The sequence below is a fragment of the Cryptomeria japonica genome, unplaced genomic scaffold (genome assembly GCF_030272615.1).
Source record: "Cryptomeria japonica unplaced genomic scaffold, Sugi_1.0 HiC_scaffold_372, whole genome shotgun sequence".
Taxonomy (NCBI): Eukaryota; Viridiplantae; Streptophyta; class Pinopsida; order Cupressales; family Cupressaceae; genus Cryptomeria; species Cryptomeria japonica.
Window position 1 is genome coordinate 79925 of NW_026729193.1, and position 23842 is coordinate 103766.

At 33.5% G+C, this 23842-nt stretch overlaps 1 pseudogene; it reads left to right on the plus strand.

Annotated features, from left to right (window-relative positions):
• The first annotated feature begins 1188 nt into the window (after positions 1-1188).
• The window catches only part of LOC131871129 (peroxidase P7-like), a 31787-nt pseudogene continuing 9133 nt past the window's right edge, over positions 1189-23842 (plus strand).

The window sequence follows — 23842 nt, forward strand, 5'->3', positions numbered from 1 at the left end:
CTGACTACTAAAAAGGGACCTACGTTAAACTTATATATATTAATTGAATTGAATATATTAATTTGTATATGACAAATAATGCTGGTAAGTAGATAGAGACCTTAAACTCTAATTAATTCTAGAAATCATTATAAAAAATCCATAAAATGAAATAACTCAAGAATAAATAATCAATTTTTTAAAATTCATTAAATCCAGATTTATTATGGATCATAGTACAGAAATAAGACAATGATAGGTAGTGCATTTCTTAGGTTAATAAATGCATCCACAATCTCGTTTGGAGCTAAAATTCAAGAGTGTTATCTCATGCATCACCTCTTAAATCAAGGAACTCATGTTTAACAATTTAATATGGACATCATTAGGGTTTCAGAAAATGTAGGAAGAGGACGTGGAGATTTTACAGTCATATAAAATAATCATTTATACATAATTCTCTTATTTATTTTTGGATTCGATTGTGTATACAATTTCATCATTTTAAAGAAAAATCAAACCCAGTGAGCAATGACAACGAAATAAAGGTACTATGACTGGTGCTGAGCGATTCTGAAGGGAAACAATCCATTTAGTTTCCAATTGCTCCAGGAAGTTGCATTCCACTTTTCGTCCATTTTAGGCGGAATGGCTGTAGTTTCCTATCACTATCATATTTGTCTTTATTTGTAGCTTTATCAGTATACTTTTTCACACTCTGGAGACGTCACCTGGTTATGCAACAGAGTCAAAACAAGTGAAAAAGCCTAATAAGACACCATAATTATCAGTACACACTTTAATTCTATAGACGCTCAACCAACGTGTAAACAGAAATGGGGGAAACCTGCCAACTAAATAAAAAGCCAATTATTGGTTTGAATACCATTTTCATAGTAAACCTGAAGACGATTAAGAAAATAGGCAGAAACAGCGTTGATTCAGCTCTACGACTTTCGGAAAACAAAACAATAGATAAAACAGAAAGAAATAGAATCACTGGCTATCTACTTCCAAGTTCCAACACGTAAATGTCGACATCAAATTAAAAATTTTATGTAACGTTGAGTACGATATTCTATTAGTTGCATTTAGACCTAATCTTCGGATTTTGATATAGGTGACGTATTTGAGTGCATTGACTATAAGATGCACCTAATATACAGTTGCAATTGACCCTATACGTTAGATCGTCGTGCCTCTTAAGGAATGAAAGACTCGATACGCGGAGATGTTTTCATGAACAAGACGAAGGATAATACAACTTTTCGTTGGGATCGCCTTACTATGGTTTGTCTTTAGCATAGGATTCACGCTTTCTTTTTGGCTCCTTTCATACCTTTTCTTTAAGGAATTTTTGAGAGTTTATGTGCAGTTTTCTGTTCATCTGGTCCTTACATTCAACAGGTTTAGGGATTCATTAAGATTTCGTGGAGTGGTAAGAATGACTTTTAAGCGCATATAAACGTGTTTTCAAATGTTTAGTGAAGTGATTATCTATAGTTCGATGTTAGAAAGGTGTTAAGTTTACATATAGGAAGAATTGTAGTTAAAATTTTATTGTATTTAATCTTTTGTAAATAATATTTATTATTTTGGTTTAAGTTTTAGGATTTCTACAACATTAAGTTCTTTGAGTTAGGGACATTTTGAATGAATTTTTCTTGTTTACCTTTTATAATCATTGAGAAGTTGACATATTGTTTAAATATTCTAATTATTGGTTTATGAGGAACATGTAGTGATTGCTTTCCCACTAGACTCAAGATTTTAAAGTTTTGATACAAGTGTCCCTTAAAATCTTAATTTAAACTGCACTCTGACGACTCCATATTCTAAATGGGCTACATTATCATACAACTTTTAAAGAGGTGGACCCTATGGACTAGGATTCATCCCACATACCACCTATATCAAGAAGAATTTCAGCATCAAATATATTTGAACAATCAACTAAAATAGTAGACCCACAATAAAAAATTATGTGAGAAGGCAAGGATTTCTATGAGACATACCTACCTAAAGATAAAGGAATAAAAAGAAAATTATTAAATGAGAACACTTATAAGAAAAAAGAACAATCTTTGAACTTATCAACACAACACCACAAGAAAGCCAAATCAATTATATTCAACATGGATCCATAAGTAAAAGTTTTAGTTTTCAACAAAGATACCATAGAAGTCGCGTAATATATATTTGGAATCATTATGGTAGAGGAAAGAAACCATAATAGGCTAGAAATTGATTTTGAAATTGTCGATAATTTGTAGAATGGTACATGAAATTAACCAATATAGAAAACATGTTCTTGACATGATAAAAGAATGGTAAAAATTAAAGAGGATATTTGAAAAAAAGTTAAGTCCCTAGAAATACTATTAAAAGTGTAGTTGGAATGAAAGACATGATATAAGAAGAAGTATATAACCTAGTAAGTATTATGATAATATATTCAAACAAGTTTATATAAGAATATCATTGCCATTGAGAGAGAAATACAAAAAATGAATGGTTTATATAGAGATTACAACCAAAAATTAGGAGATCACTAGATGGGAGATTATTTAACACTTATTTAGAAGTGGTAAACATTAGCTTACTATATTTAGGCTCTGTTAGGACTGTTTTTTGAGTTTCTTAAGGTTTGCATTTTGTTGTGCTTTGGCCTTAGAATGATGTTATTTGAATCATTTCTTTTTTTATCAGTGACTTGTTTTCCTAGTTACCTTTTGCTTAAGTTTGTCCCTCAAGGGTTTAATATTCTTCAAGACCAGTCCTGTGTCCTAGCTCTTCTTTTTCAGCTAGTAATTCCAATATTCAAAATCCTTATAAGTTATTTTCCTCTTGTTTTAATGAGCCTTAGGTTTTTGGCCCCTTCTACATGACATCCTAGGGACATAACTTAACATATTGCCTTGAGCTGTTTTTGTGTGGGTCCTAGTCTTTAAAGCCCTCGGTATGCATTGAGATGTTCTATATGCCTTATTGAGCTTCCAAGTGCTATTTGATGTGGCAGCTTTGCAATGTTCCAAAAGGGAGCTCTGGACTCGATGAGACCTTTTCTTCTATTCTACCGAGTCTTGAGTGGTTTTATTTCTACAAGATTTCAAAATATTTGCAACTTGGATGCTTAGTGAATTGTTTTTTATCTCTCGAGAGTACCGAGTTATGCCATGGGGTGTAAGTGATTGTGTACTCAGAGCTCAGTGACTTCCTTATTCATGGTTTGGCAAGTGTCTGAGGAGAATGGTTTAAAATTGATCTTTTAAAGTAACTCAACACTTGTTGAGAGGCTTTCCTTCTCCTGGATGACTCTCCGAGTAAGTGAAGACAAAATGATTTCTTAGTAGATAAAAAGGATCCATCATGCTAGGGTGGCCTAATGGATTTCAACGAGCATTCAAGGAGTACAAGTAAGGCTAGTGATAAGGATATTGAAGGTTAGAAACGATCCCCTGAGGCAGGAAGATTCAAATTTCATTGGTGGTCGTCGATGGTTTTTTATCAAAGGTTCAGATTCAAACTTATGTAATGCCCATTTATGCCATCAAAGTTCACATGAATAACATTAATGAAAGAAAAGATTGAATATTAAAGGCAGCTATTTTACTGATTCATTTTCAAAGTCCAAAGCACAATTTGAAGCAAAAAGGAGAAAAAGATAGGGTTCCTGTGAAGAAATTCGACTACCTCCAAATCTTTTAGTTAGAACCCTAGGTTAGGATATCTATAAAATTTGAGAGAGATATTCTTTTAGAATTCACAAGATTTCCACTTCTTCCACGATTTCACAATCAGACGATCCAAAGGCAAAAGGGTCAAAAAAGGAAAATAATCTTCATGATGATTTAATTGTCTTATTGCCTAGATCCTCGTAGAGGCTGAGAGTTGGTGATTGTGCCTCTAAATTTTTGAACAAACAGAAAAAATTTAGAGGAAGATATTTCAAGGTTAGGGGACACCATATCTTTAAGTTTTTCCTATTGAAATCAGAACAAGAGATCACAGAATGTAACCCTTGGAGAGTAGGGATCACAAGACTATTTGTCCCAAATGTGTTTGTCAACTTAGATCTAATTAAAGCCCTGACCAATTGTTATATAACCCTGTTGGTAAGTTTACTAGCTTTATGAATGGAAGCTTATTAGAAATCAATAGGGACAAGATAATGGAAGTCTTTGACATGTAAGATTGTAGGGACTATACGATGAGGATTGATCTAGTAGGGTTGAAAGTAGAATATGAAGCCACTGAAAGGTTTAACATAAGAAAATGGTTACCTATTCACAGGTTTGGATATAGAGGTAACCTACAACAATTTGTCAAAATAGAAAAGTCTCCCTATAAGGTAGATTTGTTTCATATATATTTTGAGATGACATACTATTGAATATAGAAAGTGCTAGGGTATGAAGGAGGTCCTATGATACCTAAGGAGATAATGTTATTCACTTGTGATGCTCAAAGTGAAACTGGCTACAAAACATATGATTACACCTAGTTTGTTGCAAACAACATCCATAATGAATTGGTTAAGATTGAACAAGGTGAAAACACTATACCTTTAAGTGGTATTCATTTTTCATGCAAATGATGTTATAACAAGGACAAAAACATAATGTGTGGGCATCTAAGCTTCATGTAAATGTTCTTGACTCCAATTTCATTAAAAAGCCAATTGAATTATGGACTTTGATTCGAGATTATGGATATGAATACTCTCAAGCCCTCATATCTTAGCAACACTTTTTAAAAAGTATTTATGTTGCATGTAGTGTAGAGTTCCTGAGGATGGAAAAACAATAAATGAATTTCTTGAGGCCAAAGGGAAAGGAGCAGGAACTCAAAGTCAGTATTGACCATAATTGGTCAGAATAGTATATGACCAAGGATTACAAATATGTTAGGGTTTATAGATTCCATGGGAAGCCCCATTATTTCTTTTTATTGTGACAAATAGGTTGCTTGCTCCACAAATAGTTTGGCATATGTTTGAAGCTTCTTCCCCTTTTAGGGTTCAGGCCAAGGGGTCTTTCATTCTTGTAAATTTGGATATTGGTGACTACATGATAAACCCTACAAAAGGCTATGACCAAGTTGTTAAACTGCTAAAATATTTCCTCTTGCTAGTTGGATTAACATGAAGACAATTTGACTTAGAGGGGTATTATTCTTCTTCTAAGAGGACAATTACACTAGGAAAATGTGACCATGGGTTTTTGTTGTGTGAGGACTTAATGAGGAATTGCTAGTCTTATGAAGAAGTGCAGGCAAGAAGGTCTACCCATTTCAAAGTGCAAAAGATTGAAAAAAGGAGAAGTCTAGAGAATCCATCCTATCAAGGCATATTTCCAGAAGAATTCGATAAAGTCAAGAAAATGGAGCTATTCATTCAAAATTCCCCTTGCTATTTTGACCAACTTGTCCACTTCTCCACCTCTAACCCCAAGCCCATCAATATTATAGTAGGAGGACTTGTGGTAGCCCCACCATTAGAACAAATGTCTTTGACGTCATCCTCTAATGTTGTAATGTTACAAGGAGTTGATGAAAGGGAAGATCAACAAGAAGAAGAAGAGGTGGAACAAGAAGTGAGGATGTAACTTTACATACCCCCTAGTGAGAAAAATGATGATATTATTGAAATAAGTAACTATTTGATTGAGGATGTAAGAAGAAAATCCTCTGAATATTTTTTATCTGATGATGGATTTATACATTCTAAGGAATTCAAATTAATCTTATACAAATTAAAAGGAGTAGATTTAATCAGCAACAATTTGATATCCCCAATGAACAATGTGAAGAGTATAACAATAAATTCTATGAAGGTGTAAAAAAAGAGTTCAATAACATGACATCTGAGAAGGGGAGAGAATTGTTAAAATAAGTTGGTTTCTTGATCATTCCAAGGATGGACATCTCATCTTGCATTGTTTTTGACAACTTGAGAAGAAACTGACGGTTTGATTGCCATCTCATAGCTGAAGGACTTGACAAGTTATGTTTTGGATTATAGTTGAAGCCTTTAGATTAAACTCTATCAGTGTGGTGCTTATATCCAGAGGCAAGAGACAGACAATGATTACTAACCCACAACAAATCTTGGGGTAGATTATGGTTTACAAACTCGAAGTTGTTTCAACTACTTAGGTAGCAGAATTAAAGGTAAACACAATTCTCTTCAACAAAGAAAAATTTGAAGAGTAGGAGGATATTATTGTGCAACTTATGACTCAGAAAAAGGATTTGAGAGAGGCATTGAGAATGACTTTAGGAAAGGGTCTTTTGTTGGAAGAAGGGGCAAAAACTTCAAAGATGCAAACATATGTTATTCTTGAAAGGAACATGAGAGAAAAATCAGAAAGATATCTATCCAAGGTCAAAGTTGTTAGGTTTAGGATGGATCAAAATGTGGTTAAGGCTAAATTTGAGCAAATGCTACCTCATTTTCAGATCCTAAGGGCTAGACATCAAGAGATTGTTCAAGTCATCCAAAGATAATGAGAAGTAGAGATTCATCTGAAGCTTGTGATGAAATATTTTTCCAAAAATAAAAAATTAATCTGTTTCCTACACAAGCTTTCCAAGACTATAGAAGATGAAGAAAAGGGACCATGGGAAAATATGTTGAGTGAATTAGAAAATACAATGTCTAAAGTTGATGCATGACTAGTTAAGCATCATAAATATCATGGGCAAGTAGAAAAATATTTATGTAGGTTCAATCAATTGCAAGATACTCCTCCTCCATCATTCATAAAGGACATCAAGTAATATAAAAAAAAGCAAGAAAGGAGAATGGGGATTGGAATTTTTTTTCTACATAATATAATTGTCAAAGTCATAGATGATGTAGATAAATTAGAAGAAAATATACAGAGGCAACTAGATGGCTTGTATGAGATCGATCATAGCATTATAATTTTGAATAGATTAAATGCTTCTATAGTGAGTAAAGCATATAATACTCATCTTGATGCCTAGTGTCAATTTTTTTTCTAAAAGAGAAGTAAAGAGTGAAATGAGGGGATATTTCAGTGCCTTGGCCATTTTCTACCAAAGATATTTTCTTTATTTACATCTCATCTCTACCATAGCCTGCAATGCCATATCAATATCATATTGTTCTCTTCTCCAAATCAACAAAAAGATTAGCAACTGAGGAAGTGGTTCAAGAAAAATCATTGTTAGTCGTGAATTGTTTCTATTTTCTTTTATACTTCTCGTATCACGTGATGTCCTTGGTATATTCATTTGTTTTAAATTGGAATCTTGATATGTGAAAAATTGACTTGAATATTTGTTACTCCCTTATTTCTATAAGATGGAATTCAAGGTCATTTGCAAGGGGTTTTGAAATGTTTTGTATTGACATAATGATTAAATAGAATGTTCTTCATATATTGAGTTTGATAGAGTCTATTTCTAGTGAATTATACTATTGCAGGCACACAAAATTAATGAAAATATTACCATAGATTATCTCCCATTTTATTTTCCTTTTGTTATGTGATTTTATTTATTAAGGATAAATGAAATTGTCTTTATGAATTTTTTCATAAATATGTGATGCATTAATTGGGTTTTCTTCAAGGAGGAAATTAAATATTGATTATGAATTACAGTAGCTTTGGGAGGATTGGGTGATTTGATAATTTTGATTCCTGTATATGGAAATGAGATGCATTTGTAAGGCATGTGTATCCAGAATCATACCTACAACTTGTGTCAAATCTATTAGATATGTGACTTTGTTCCAATAGATAATGCACTGGTCTTGTAATATACATTTTCAGTAACCAGTTCTAAATCAAAGTAGTTTTTCAATAAGTGAGTGTTTTAATGGATGGTTTTACTATCAAAGATGAATTTTATGATCCAAACACAAAATGGAGCCTATTCTGAAAAAAAAATCACATATGTTCTGGGTAGTTTTGTTGAGAGTCATTTGTTTACAATAAATACTCATCATCATTTGTTCTTGATCTAACATTATTGCTAAGTTTCATTTGCCTAGGTCTTATAGAACCTGAAGAGTAGAAAAATTACATACCTTATTGGTAATTCTTATTAATTGGCTAATTGTTTCAATTTTTTGTTGATAGATGAAGGCTAATTCTTAGGAATACTGAAGAAACATTTGGAGGAAAAACCCAAAAAAGTGACTTTGCTAGGGAGTGTGTCATAAGAATGGTAGTGTACAAGACTACCTGAACTAGTCCTAGAACTAGAAGAATGTAGTTCCCTGTTAAAATACTTCAAAGCAAGATGCACGAGAGAAGATCTTTACATCAAGGGCATCCCAGTTCACCTCTAGGAGGAGGCAACCAATGCTGGTTGCCTAAAGGCAATAGAGGTAGGCATACTTCTTCCTCAAGTAACTTTCCCTTAGTGGCTTTAAATATAGATATGGTTGATGTTGATCAAATTTTCTTTAATCCATTAATGTATGGTCATCAAAGGTCATATGCTAATGAGTAGTCCCATAGATCTCATAAATACTATTTTGAAATTTCTAAAAGAATTGGGTATTATTACTACAATAGTGATGGGGATCAAGTTTATTATGATTAATAGGGGGGTATCTATATCACATCCTATAGTAAACCTCCTAAAGGGTAATTTAAGGGTCAAGATAAGAAGGAAGGATAAGGTGAGGGAACTAAATGATAGATTGGAACAAATGACCAAAGAGTTCTAGACAGAACTTAATGAAGAGACACACAAAGGCCAATTAAGAAAGGAATTAGGAGAAAACAAGAAAGAGGAAGATCTCTTTGTTGGGATGTTTATAAATAATACCACAGATCCACTTGTATCATCCATGCCTTTGGTGAATGTCTTGACACCCTAGGATAAGGGAAAAGAAATTCCAAATAATGCAAATGTGTGTTGAACTTCAAAAGTGAATACCAGAGAACTCAATGACCAAGAGTTGAGGGAGGATGTTGAGAAGTTAGAATTATATTATACTAGACAAGAAATGTTGATAAGAAAAGTTGAATTGCATAGAAGATTGTAATATCTAGATAGTCTATCACATAAGGGTATTAAGACTTCACAGTTGCCTAGTGTTCCAAAACTATTCTATTTAATGTCAGTGGTCCTCTATTGTTGATCTCTTAACTTGTGGTGAAAGTATGTAGCCTTAAAATATGACTCATGTGACCACATGTATATCTAGCCCTATTGTGTGTTATCCTGTTAGTATACCCATTGTTTCTATACCCTCAATTCAATTAATATCTCAGATGGGTAATCAAAATCCTTTGGCAACGAGGCATAATCATCCAATTGTCAATCCTATAGTTGTTGCAAGTGCAATGAATTCCTCAGTTCCTCAAATACCCTAACCCCTAATACCTCAGTAAATGAATATGTAATAAAATCAACTCTACCAGTAGTTGTTACAACAAAAACAACAATATTAATAGATATTGTAGTAATTTCAAAATCTATAGGTTCAATAGCAGAATGCACCTGTTAATCTGCAAGATCCTAATGGTATTGCAAATCCCTAGGTCATGGTTCCAAAACCAAATGCTGCTACTGTACCATAAAATATCCTAGATCTTGAACCTTATGTTGCTCCAAATATAAGGGAGGATTTCTTCGCTATACCCACAGTCCATATGGATAGATATAAGCAACTTGATTTTACTGGTATTCCTAGATATCCAAATCTAATCAATAATGATATAAGGTAGGAGTTGCCAAAGCTTTCAGGAAGTACTGGGTTATTGGTAGATGATCATATAAAAGCCTTCATGAATGTCATGGATAACATTGAATTTAAACATGAAGATGTATTAATGATTTTTTTATGCATTCATTAACAAATGATGCAAGAGACAAGTATAGGATTCTCTCAAGTGCACACATCAGTAGTTGGAAGGACTTTGAAAGAGTCTTTAGAGAGAAATATGGAGACCATATTGATGCAAGATTTAACCGAGGAGAAATAACAATAATTCAAAAGTATTAGAATTAGATGGTGACATAATTCAAAGCAAGATTTGTTAGAAAATTGAATAAGATACCACATCATTTGAGGCCAAATGATCAAATGTGTTTGATCTTTTATATGAAGGAATATGAATTTGTTTTGGTATGAGACAAGGTCAAGAGAACACCCTACTCTCAAAGATGATTTTAAAACAACACTTAACATTGAGAACAACAAAAATTTGGTTGGGAAAGTTGGTAAAAGGGATGAAGTAAAGATCCTTCAGAATCCAAATGGACACCACAGTAAGCAATTGAAGGAAGAAGAAAATTTTGACAAGGTCATGAGTGTATTGAAAGATATGAGTTATAAAGCTATGAGAAATGAAAAGGGGTTGTCTAATGAGAAGGCAAGTTTCCAAAAGGGTGACATACCAAGACTTCATGAAATTCCATAAAATACTAATTGGCATGATGACAAACCAATATAGAACATCAATAATAAAAAAAGGTACCTCAAATAAGGATACTCCTAATCCTTTAAAGAGGTTGAGTGCAAATATGCTAGATGAGACTCCTTGGTGTTGTGCGCGTGACCTTTATCATTCCCTTGTTCAATGTAGTGTTGCTTTAGCATACAACACACTGATGAAACTTGTGATCAACAATGTGATGATCAACAAACTATAAATATGCTTTCTTGAGGTCTAGATGTACTTTTACATGAGTATGATTAATCAGATGATGAGGCACCTGATAATGATTTAGATAATAAGAGACAATATCATGTTGTTATAGAACAACAAGTATTATCCGATATAGAAAACAATCTGGTAGGAGAGATTGTGGCAAAAAATTATGACCATGTACCTGAAAGGATCAATTTAAGAAGACCTTCTAAAGAAAATAATAAAGCACTGATGGTTGCAGTAGTAGCTCAAGCTATGAGTGACTATCAATAAAAGAACAAAAAATATTAATGTTTATCAAGGTCAGCCATACATTATGTTTGTGGAAGAGTCCTAGGATAAAACAAAGTTGGTGGATCAAAATCTTGAAGAAAAATAGAAGACTCATATGGATCCAAAGAATTATTATTCTGATTTGAAAGAGATCAGTAAGAGAGACAAAGAAAAGAGAAAAGTCCAGGAAACAAATGCCATGAAATACAACACCTCTAAATTGAAAAGAAGAAAAGTGTTCTAAGTGAAGCAAAAAAAATTGATCCTCGGCCTATTCATAGTGTTCATTCATTTGATATTGCACAAACTTTGTCTCAAATAAAGGTGTCAATTTTCTTGTTAGAAATGATGAAATTTGAGGAATATAGCGGTAGTAATTTGTATCTTTAATTTTAAATGTGTCTAGCTATTTTGCTAAGTCAAACCCATTAGTATCTACACAAGGAAAAACAAATAGGCAAATGAATGTTACTCATGCTGAGAAAATGAAGACACGTGAAGTCTATTTGGGTCAACTATTACTAAATGACCATCCCAAATTGATCCTTTCTACTTAACCTTATTGATTAATAATAATTTGTTAAGAAATTGTATGATAGACTCAAGAGCAATAGTTAATATAATTCCAACAAAAGTCATGAAAGAGATCGGATTAAAAGTGGATACCTCATACGAGAAGTGTTTTGAAATGGACAATAGGTCAATCCCAGTCATAGATGTTATAAAAGGTCTAGAATTAAAACTAGCGTCATGCCATGAAGTTGCATACATAATGGATGTAATTATAGAAGATATTGCTCCACACTATGGCATGTTATTGTCAAGAGAATGGGCTACTAGTATGGGTGGAAATGTATAGCTAGAATTGTGCTACACAACTATTTTAGGGGGTAGACAATATATTAGGGTTCATAAAGAAAAAAGATCTAAACAAGTTGTGGAGGAAGTAGATATTGATCAATAGGTATGCTTTTGTGATATTAACATTGACAATTTCAGAGTTGAATAAGTGGAGCCAATGTTGCAAAATACTGACCCTATGATTGATGAGGTTATTAGCACCTAGAGCAGACTATGGAAAATGTTCTTTGATGGTGCCTACAGTAGAGAAAGGTCTAGAGTTGGTGTGGTTTTCATTGCACCAAATGAGTAAACTTTTAAATATTCTTTCATGTTGTCATTTGAGTGTACTAATAACACTGGGAAGTATGAAGCACTACTACTTGGTCTTAGTATAGCTGTGAAACATGGTATAAAGATGTTGGTTATCAATTTAATGACTCAGAGTTAGTTGTCATCCAAATATTCTTCTAAGAATAAGAGGTTGAAACAATATAAGTTTGCAATTTGGGATACCATCAATATTTTTGATGCATTTGCAATCGGATGGGTGGAGAGGTCAAAAATATTATGGTAGATTTTTTGGCTAATGTTGTTTTAAAAAGAAATGACATTACCTTAGTAGGCATATCATAAATAGAGGTAAAGGTTAGACCCTCTATTCCTGATAACATTTAAAATTGGCAGGTCTTTGAAGATGATGATGATCTTCTCAAGTTTTTACACTGCATTGATTAGTATGAAACACAAGCAATTGATTTCAATGCCTTCCTTGAAGTTGAAGATGGTAGAGAAACCAATTTTGGAAATGATGTTGTCTATTTGAAAACTAATAAGATTACAAAAGGTTGGTTGAATTAGAGCAAGTATTTTTGGAAATGATAGTTATGCATTGAAACTTGCCCTCTGTGAATAAGGATGGTCTGGAATAAATAAATCTAGGAACTGATGTTTCTCCAAAGAAGGTATACATCAAGAACAAGATTAGTCTTAAGATTAGGAGGGTGTTGATTACATTGTTAATAAAATACAAGAATATTTTTGCATGGTTTTATGATAACCTCAAGGCAGATAGGGAAGATCTGTTCCAACATGAAATTTCCTTGAAACTAGATGCAAATCCTTTTAGAAAAAAACAAAGGCCAATAAACCCTATTTTAGCCCCAAAGGTGCAAGAAGAATTGATGAAGCTCAGAGATGGAGGCATAATTAAACCAATCAGACATTATAATTTGGTATCAAATTTAGTATCACTGAGGAAGAAAAGTGGGGATATAAGATTGTGTCTGGACTTCATAAACTTGAATGTGTCTTCTTTAAAGGATAATTATCCCCTAACCAATATGGAAGCCATGCTCTAAAGAGTTATTGGGTGCAATTTTTAAGTATGATGGATGGTTTCTCTAGGTATAACCAAGTGAAAGTTAAGGAGTCTAAATAGTATAAGATAACTTTTACAAATCCTTGGGGTACCTATGTGTATATCAAAATTCCATTTGGTCTAACTAATGTAGGTCCTAATTTTCAAAGAGCTATGGATGTAGCATTTGTAGATTTGATTGACATCATAATGGTTGTTTGTTAGGATAATCTCCCAACTTATTCCAAGAGGATTAAGGATCATTGTACACATTTGGAGAGGATATTTGTGAAAGCCTTAGAATATGGTATTACATTAAATCCAAATAAATTCAATTTTGTTGTGATAGAAGGTAAGTTGTCAGGCCACATTATTTCAAGAGATTAGGTAAGGATAGATCTAGAAAGGGTTAAACCCATTGATAAAATTTCAATCCCTAAGATAGTAAAGGCCATTCAATCCTTCTTTGGTCAAGTTAGTTTTGTGAGAATATTTATTTCTAACTTTGTAGAGATTGTCAAGCCCATTTCTAGAATGCTTAAAGAGGGTGCAAAACTTGACTACATAGAAGAGGCATTGTAATACTTTATAGACATAAAGAGAGATATCGAAGAGGCTCCAGTCTTAAAGTCACTTGATTTTGACAAGCCATTTCATATCTTTTCTTTTGCCTCAATTCATACCATCATTTTAGTTATGTTGCAAAAGAATGATGAAGGTTTTGAGGAGCCCATATCCTTCTTTAGTAAATTTATTTAGGCGACAAAGCTAAAAAATGATATTATTGAAAAACAGGCCTATGCTTTAGTTAAAGCAATTAAAAATTTAGACTGTGCTTTGTTGGTGCTAAGGTTATTGCATACATCCTCAATGTAGTGGTGAAGCACATATTTTCTCAATCTAAATTGACTAGTCCTAGGTGCAGATAGATAAATAAAATCTAAGAATTTAATATTGAGATTCAAATCACCAAGCACCGCAGAGGTATGGGACTTGCAAAACTGATGGCAGAAACAAACCTAGAGTCTGCTTAGGTAGACAATGTGGTAAAAAATGATTATGCACTAACAAGTATTGACAGGCAACCTTGGTACTCAAATATTGTGTATTTTCTAAAAAACATTAAGTGTCCTGAATAGATGAGTGACAATCAAAAGGGGGCATTAAAAGTTCTACAAGCTCAAAAATACATACTGAAAGATGGAAATATTTTCTTAAAAAACAGGGATGGTCTCCTATTATTTTTCTTATATGAGAGGAAATCTCAAAATATTTTGAGAGAAATGCATGAAGGGGTTTGTGGTGGATACTTTACATCAAATACTATCACTCATAAGATACTTGGGGTAGGCTATTACTGGACCACTATGTTTGCACACACCCATAACTATATGAGAAAATGTGAACCTTGCAAAATATTTTCTAGGAAACTCAATTACCTCTTAGGCTCCAATAGATAGAAGCTCTATTTTACTAGTGGAGAATAGATTTCATAGGAGAAAAGAATGAGAAGTCTAGTGGTGGCCATAGATGGATTTTGGTGGTAACTGATTATTTCACCAAGTGGATAGAGGTCATTCCCACCAAACAAGCAACCAGTAAACTGGTAATCAAATTCTTGTTAGATAACATACTCACAAGGTTTGGTGTACCAATAGAGCTTATAATGGACAATGCTATGTGCTTCAGGTTAGAAGAGTTCAAGGATTTATGTGAATAATATGGATTCATAATGTCATACTCATTCCCCTATCATCCCTGAGGAAATAAAAAAGATGAGTCCACTAATAAGAGTCTTATGAAGATTATAAAAAGGATGTTGGAGAAGAAAATGAGAGCTTGGGATTTCAAGATGAAACTTGCACTGTGGGTTGATAGGGTAAATATAGAAAAGGCCACATGTAAATCTCCTTTTGAACTAGTTTATGGGTCTCAGGTGAGATTGCCTCTAAATAACTTTCTCCCTATGTACAAGTTCATCCATGAGGAGTATGATGATATCATGGAACCAATGGAAGAGAGGATAGTACAACTGGTTGAATTGGATGAGATGAGAAACAAATCTTTAAAGGAGAATACTAAGTTGCAACAACAAATTTAATGTATATTTGATAAGAGGACTATATAGAGGAAGTTCTAGCAAGGAGATTTGATTATGATGTGGAATTCTAGAAACTAGGAAAAGGGGAAACATGGTAAATTTGAGGCTATTTAGCTTGGTCCATTTGAAGTAACAGATAAATATGGAGAGGGCTCTTATTTTCTTTGGAATGTAGAACATGAAGTTAAACAATTGATAGTGCATGGACAATTCCTTAAAAACTTATTTTCTTAAGCCTTGTTTTCCATACACAATATATTTAGGTTGTACATTTTTTATATATTCCTTTTAGATTAAAGTTTTAGTTCGGACTAGTCTCCCCCCAGAGTTTGGCTTCTCATCTTAAGCATGCTTCTTAACTATCCCCAAATAGAGCTATTGTTAGGACTATTTTTTGAGTTTCTTAAGGTTGGGATTTTGTTTTTATTTGGTGATAGAATGATTTTGTTTAAATCATTATGGGGATTCTTTTTGATCAGTGAATTGATTTACTATTTTCCATATGCTTAAATTTGTACCTCAAGGGTTTTGTATCATTTAAATTTTGTCCTGAATCCTAGCTCTTCTCTTTCAGCTCGTAATTTTAATATACAAGTCTTATATAAGTTATTTCATTCTTGTTTCAATGAGCCTTAGGTTTTTGGCCCCTTCTATATGATTTCCTAGGGACATAACTTAATGCATGTGCCTAGAGTTGTTTTTGTGTGGGCCCTGGTCTTTAAAATCCTCGATACACGTTGAGATGTTCTATATGCCTTATCAAGATTCCAAGTGTCATTTGATGCAGATTTGTAATGTTCCAAAAGGGAGCTCATGACTCGATGAAACCTTTTCTCCTATTCTACTGAGTTCCCAGAGGTTTTATTTCTACAATATTTTAAAATATTTGCAACTCAAACACTTAGTGAGCTATTTTGTATCTTTTATGTTGAGTCTTGAGTTATGCCACAGGGTGCAAACAATTTGGTACTTAGAGCTTGGTGACTTCCTTATTTCTAGTTTGGTGAATGTCTGAGGAGAATGGTTTCAAAGTGACCTTTAAAAGTAATTTGACACATGCTGAGAGGCTTTCCTTCTCCTTCGTGAGTCTCTGAGTAAGTGAAGATAAAATGCTTTATCAGGAGATGAAAAGGATCAAGCCTGTCAGTTTGGGACACGCCAAGACAGCCTAAGGGATTTTAGTAAGCAAATGAGGAGTAAAAGTAAGGCTGGTGATAGGGATATTAAAGGTCAAAAGTAATCCCCTTGAATAGGAAGATTCAAATTTTACTTGTGGCCATTGATGATTTTTGGTTAATATTTTAGTTCAAAGTTATGTCATGCCTGTTTGTGCCATCAAAGTTCACATGAATATCATCAATGAAAGTAAAGACTAGATATTTAAGGAAGCTATTCCTAATACTGATTCATTTGTTTAGTTCAAATTAGAATTCAAGGTAGAGAGGAGAAAAAAGTAGGGTTCCTATGAAGAAATTTGACTACCTCTAAAGTTTTCAGCTAATTCATCAAAAGCCAGTAAGTTGAAGAGCATGACTATATCATTGTGAAACTTAAGGTTAAGAACAATGATTTGAGAGAGGCACTAATATTGACTTTGGGAAAGGGCCTTTTGTTGGAAGAAGAGGCCACAAATTTAAAGCTGAAAATAGATGTTATTCTTGAAAGGAACAAGAGAGACAAAGTATAAAGATAGCTAGCCAAGGTCTAACAAGAAATTGTGTCACTGAAAAAAGAACTCAAACTTGGCAGGTTTAGGATGGTTCAAAATGTAGTTAAGGCTAAATTTGTCTGAATGCTACCTCATTTGTTGTTCATGTGGACTAGACATCAAGAGATTATTTAGTTCATCCAGAGACAATGAGAAGTAGAGATTCATTTGAAGATTTTGATGAAACATTTGTCCAGAAAGAAACAATTACTCTATTTCCTACACAAGCTTTCTAAGACTACAAAGGATGAATAAAAGGGACCATGGGAAAATATGTTGAGTGAATTAGAAACTACAGTGTTTGAAGTTGATGGACAGCTAGTTGAGCATCACAAATATCATGGACAAGTAGAAAAATCTTTATGTATGTTCAATTAGTTGTAGGGTAGTCCTCCATCATTCATAAATGATGACAGGGAATATAAAATAGAGAAGAAATGGAGAATGGATATTTGAAAATTTCTAGTGCATAATATAACTGACAAACACATAGATGATGCAGATAAACTAGAAGAAAATATACATAAGCAAATGGATAGTTTGTATGAGCTCGATTATAGCATTAGAATTCTGAATATATTAAATGCTTCTATAGTGATCCCAGCATATAATACTCATCTTGATGCTTGTCGTCATTTTTTTCTGAAAGAGAAGTAAAGAGTAGAATGAGAGGTTATTTCAGTGCCTTGGTCATTTTTGATTAAAGATATTTTGTTTTATTTACATCTCATCTCCAACATAAATTGCAAATGCCATCTCAACATCATATTTGTTCTCTTCTCCAACTCAACAAAAAGTGTAACAACTGAGAAAGTGTTTCAAGAAGAATCATTGTTATTCATGAGTTTTTTTTGTTTTTTTTTATGCTTCTGGTATCACGTGATGTCCCTGGTATATTCTTATGTTTTAAAGTTGAATCTTGACATGTGGAAAATTGACCCAAACCTTTGTTTCTCCCTTGTTTCTATAAGAGGGAATTCATTGCCATTTCCAGGGGGTTTTGAAATGTTTTTTTATGGACATAATGATTATATACAATGTTCTTCGTATACTGAGTTTGATAGAGTCTATTTTTGGTTAATTGTACTATTGCAGGCATAGAGATTTAATGAAGACATTACCATAGATTGTCTCCCACTTTATTCTTCTTTTGTTATATGATTTCATTTATCAAGGATAGATGGAATTGTCTTTATGAATTTCTCATAAATGTGCAATGCATTAATTGGGTTTTCTTCAAGGAGGAAACTAAATATTGATTATGTATTATAGTAGCTTTGGGAGGATTGGGTGACTTGATAAGTAGGATGTATGTTTATAGAAATGGGATGCATTTGTAAGGCATGTGTATCCAGAATAATGCATACTTGTGTCAAATCTATCAAATATGTGACTCTATTCCAATAGTTAATGCACTAATCTTGTTATATACATTTTTAGTAACCAATTATAAATCAAATTACTCTTTCTTTATTAGTTTAGTAAATGAGTGTTTCGGTGGAAGATTTTACTCTCAGAGATGAATGTTATGATCCAAACAAAGAATGAAGCCTACTTTGAAAAAAGTTCACATATATTCTGGGTAATTTTACTAAGAGGAATCTATTTACAAGCAATATTCATCATCATTTTTTATTCATCTAACATTATTGCTAAGGTTCACTTGCCCGGGTCTTGCAGATCCTAAAGAGTAGAAGAATTGCATACCTTATTGGCAATTCATGTTAATTGGCCAATTGTTTTTGTTTTTTGTTGATAGATGAAGGCTAATTCTTAGCTATACTAAAGAAACATTTGGAGGAACCAAAAAAAATGATGACTCTGTCGGGGAGTGCATAATAAGAAAGGTAGTGTGCAAGACTACCTCAACTAGTTTCATAACTAGAAGATTGTAGTTCTTTATTCAAAACCAGTGCTAGAAGCCTAAAGGCAATAGAGGTAGGAAAATTTCTTCCTCAAGTAACTTTACCTTAGTGTCTTTGAATATAGGTATGTTTGATGTTGAGAAAAGTTAATTTACTTTATGAATGTCTAGTCATCAAAGGTCATTTTCTAATGCATAGTCCCCTAGATCGCATAAATACTATTCTAAAATTCCTAAAAAAAACTAGGTATTATCACTACAATAGTGATGGGGACCAAGTTTATTATGATGATGAGGGGGACCGTATCAAGATCACATCCTATAATAAACATCGTAAAGGGTCACGTTTAAGGGTCAATATAAGTAGGAGGATAAAGTGAGGGAATTTAATGGTAGACTGGAACAAATAGCCAAAGAGTTATAAGTAGAACTTGAAGAAGAGACACACAAAGGACAATTAAGAAACCAATTAGAAGAAAGGAAGAAGAAAGATAAAGATCTCTATGCTAGGATGTTTATAAATACTACCACAAATAACCTTGTAACAACCATTTCTTTGGTGAATGTCTCATCACCCCAAGATAAGGTAAAACAAATTCTAAGTGATGCAAATGTGATCTCAACTTCAAAAGTAAAGACCAGAAAACTCATTACCCAAGAGTTGAGGAGTTGGAATCAAATTATACCAGACAATAAATGTTGATAAGAAAAGTTGAATTGCTCAAAAGGTTGCAAGATTTTGATAGTCTATCATGTGAGGGTATTAAGACTTCACAGTTGCCTAGTGTTCCAAAAGCTAGTCTAAGTAATGTTAGTGGCTCCCTTGTTGTTGATTTGTTAATTGGTGGTGTAAGTATGAAGCCTTCAAATGTGACTCATATGACCACATGTATATCTACCCCTATTTTATATTATCCTCTTTAAATGCCCATTATATTTATACCATCAAGTCAATCAATATCTTAGATGAGTAATCAAAATGCTTTTGAAATGAGGTAGAACCACCCAATTGTCAATCCTACAGTTGCTACGAGAACAAAGAATGCCCCAGTTCCTCAAATACCCCAACCCCTAATACCTCAGCAAATGAATATGCAACAAAATCAACTCTACCAGTAGTTGTTACAACAATAATAGCAATATTAACAAATATTGTAGTAATTTCAGAATCTACATATTCAACAACAGAATGCACCTGCTAATCCATAAGATTCTAATGTTGTTGGAAATCCCTAGGTCATGGTCACACATCCAAATGATACTAATGTAGCATAAAATATCCCATCTCTTGAACCTTGTGTTGCTCCAATTGTAAGCAATGATCCCTTTGCTAGACCCCCACTCCATATAGATAGATATAGGCAACTTGATTTTATTGGTATCCTTGGATACCCAAATCCAATGAATAATGATATAAGGTTGGAGCTGCCAAAGTTTTTAGAAAGTATTTGGTTATTAGGAGACAATCATATTCAAGCCTCCATGAATGTCATGGATAACTTTGAAGTTTAACATGAAGCGGTATTGATGAAGTTGTTTATGCAGCCATTAGCAAATGATGCAAGAGACTGGTATAAGAGTTTCTTGAATGCACACATCAATAGATGGAAAGAATTTCAAAGATTCTTTATAGAGAAATATGGAGACCATATTGATGCAAGATTCAAATTAGGAGAACTAACTACAATTCAAAAGAATAATAATGAGATGGTGGTCGAATTCAATGCAAGATTTATTAAAATCCTGAATAAGATACCACATCATTTGAGGTTGTATGATCACATGTGTTTGATATTTTATATGAGGGCATATTAAATTAAGTTAGGGTATGAGCTAAGGTCAAGAGAACCAACTACTATCCGAGATATTCTTAAAGAAACACTTAGCATTGAGAACAACAGAAAGCCTATTGCGAAAGTTGGAAAAATGGATGAAGTAAAGTTCCTTTAGAATCCAAAGGGACACCAAGGTAAGAATTTGAAACACCTACATTATTGTAATGTAACATTATTATAGATATTTATCTGAAACACCTACATTAATACTCAAATAATTCATTATTAAAAATAATAAGAACTTGTTCGCCATTAATGATTCTCAAAAAAGTGAAGAGGATATTTTTCATAAATAAAATAAAAGATAATATGTTTTTAAATTGTATATCATATTTTTAAATATAAAATTAAATTATTCATCATAAAAAAGTAAGAAAAGAAATAGTTTTAAAAAAAATTGACATTAAAAGTAAAATTATTAATTGATGTGAAACCATTTAAAATTAAAATTAAAAAATATTTAAATTTATGAATTATATCTTAATGTTATTTATCTAAACTAATAGTAATTTTAGAAATATAAACCTTAAAGTTAATAAATTCTAAAAACTAATAAAACTAAAAAAAAGAAATACAATAGTTGTAACTCAGTTTTCTTGCTATCATTGTATTGTTTGTTTGCATCTTGTATTTTCTCTTGTCATACCACATTTATTGTAGGAATTTAAGCCTTTTTATTATGGGTTTGGTCATTCTAAACCCAACAATTGATGTTGGTGTTGGTGTTTTGGCATCTGGAGACCATGGCTCATCCAAGCAAACGACCTCACAAGTTCATCCCAAAATTGTGTCACAAGGTATTGTTTCTAGTACTCCTGATGTTGTTTTGTCATTGAAATATTTTGATAGTGCCTATGATTGGCTTGAAAGTATAATAGGATTTTTTTTGGGAGGGTTCCACCTGAAAGCATGTTGTGTGACTGGGTTAACAAAGCTTGGGCCCCTCATGGGGTGTGGCTTGAGGACGTTAAAAATCTCCCCAAGGCTCTTTGGGTCCTAAAAAATGGGCCATGGTTTGTGCGGTCATCTCTAATGAAGAGAAGTTCAAGGTCCCAGTCTAGGTTCAATTCCCTAGCCTTCCTCTTCCTTATTTTTCATTCCTATAGACTATTGTCCAATCCATTGGAAAGGTGGTTTTCATGGAGTCAGATCGGTTTTTTCATGCTCGTCCTCAAAATAGGGTTTGCATTGAAGTTGATTTATCTCTGGATCTTAAGAAAACCATTGATATTTGGGTTGGTAGATAATGTTTTTCTCACCGTGTGCTTTCTTTAAATTTTCCCAATACCTACTATTGATGCCAATCCTCTAATAATAAGATTATGGATTGTCCTCTAGTTGCACCTCGCACTAAGTCCCCACCTAAAGACATTGCACCCTCTCATCCTTTTGACACTAAGTCTGAAGAAGGGTGGACCACTATGGGTCATAAAAATAATTCTAAGCAAGATTCTTCTATTGCTTTGCACCCCTCTTCACATCCTGCTACTTAGGCTAATCCGGTTTCTACTCATGTGCATGCTAATGTGCAACTAGATGTTTCAAACCCTATTGATAAGGGGAAGGGTTCTGCTAAGGGGATCTCTCGCTCTACATGGGTGCGTACCCCTCAAGTGGCTTTAGTTATATTTTCTTAGCCTCTCTCATTGCACCATTCTCATAGTCCTTTTGGGCAGGATGGTGGTGATGATGAAGAAGTTTGTGATAAATGCAAGGTTCTTCTAGGTGATTCTTACCCTGTCTCTTGACTTGCTTCATATTTTCTGCAGTATAGAGACTCCTCTCTTGAGGACAAGGACAATTTACATGATTTTGAATGATTAATTTTCTATCATGGAATGTTTGGGGTCTTCTTGACCTCGTCAGGAAATATTCTGTGTGGCATATTAAATACAATTATCTAGTATTTATGTTGTTTTCCTTCAAGAAGTTAAAATTATAGGTCTCATGTTAGTCACTGTATGTCGTGTGATTTGGCTAGATGGCCTGGTTTTTTCCTCATAACACAAATCTAGCTGAGGAGGTGTTCTTACTCTTCTCTCACCATGTTGGCATTCTGCTATAGTCGATCATGGGTTGGATCCCACTCAGTGCTTTTTGTGGGTCCTCATGTCAGTTGACAATTATTCCTTTGGGATCATTAATGTTTATGCTCCCAATGATGCTATAGAGCGGTCTTGTTTTTTGTGGTGGATAGCTGACTCTTTGCCACCTACCACTTGGGTGATGTGTGGGGATTTTAGTATGGTTGAAATGGCCTTCAATAAAGATGGCATTTTGCCTTTTCAATGGATAGTTGGTGAATGAGAGACTTGGTTTCACATGCACAATAAATTGGATCTTTTTTATCCCAACACTAACCGCCACCCTTCTTAGTATGTATGACACACTTGGTGTAATTATAGAACTAGCTCTGACAAGATTTTTAAAGGACTTGATTGTGCCATGATCTTGGCTCAATCTTTTTTTTCTTTTGGGAAAAATCAAGTCCTTTCAGTTTTACCCCTTGTTGAAGTCACCTTGTCAGATCATTTTTCTATCAAGTTTAGAATTGAATGGTAGTCAAGTTGTATGAATCCTTCTAAAACACATTTTTTCTCAATACTTCCTTGCTTAGTCATCCACCCACGTTGACCCACATCCAATAGGTCTAGAATCTTGAGAGTAGTCCCACTCAACTTGTTGGTTGGATTACAAAGTGAAATGATGCTATCCAACACACAACTCATTTTCTTCGCATCAATGAAAGAATACTAGATTTTTCTCATAGGCAATCCTATGAAACTACCACCAAAGATTTGAAATATTCCATTGAATCTTTGATGGCTAATCCCTTCATCCATGATTTACAGGTTAGGGTTTCCTAGCTTCACCATCACTGTCAATCCTAAAACATTAATAAAGCATCAATATCCACTTGATGAGTGTCAATTGCCAACAATCTCCCCCTTTGGAATTGATGAAAACACTCATGAAAAATGACTAAGTGTTGAAACCTGTACACCCAATCAAAATTTCTAAGGCTCACCCTTAGATCAAAAAATAACAAATCTGTAGCAACCTATCAACCCACAAAATTGCATCCTTCTTTACATTTTCACTCTACTCTCCCTCTTTGACAACAATTCCAAAGATGGGATGCTCCTCAAAACCTATATACATGGATATCCTGATACATTATACATACATGAAGATATCTTCAAAAATGGTCTTCAAAAATCCTATGTGAGTATCCCACCCAT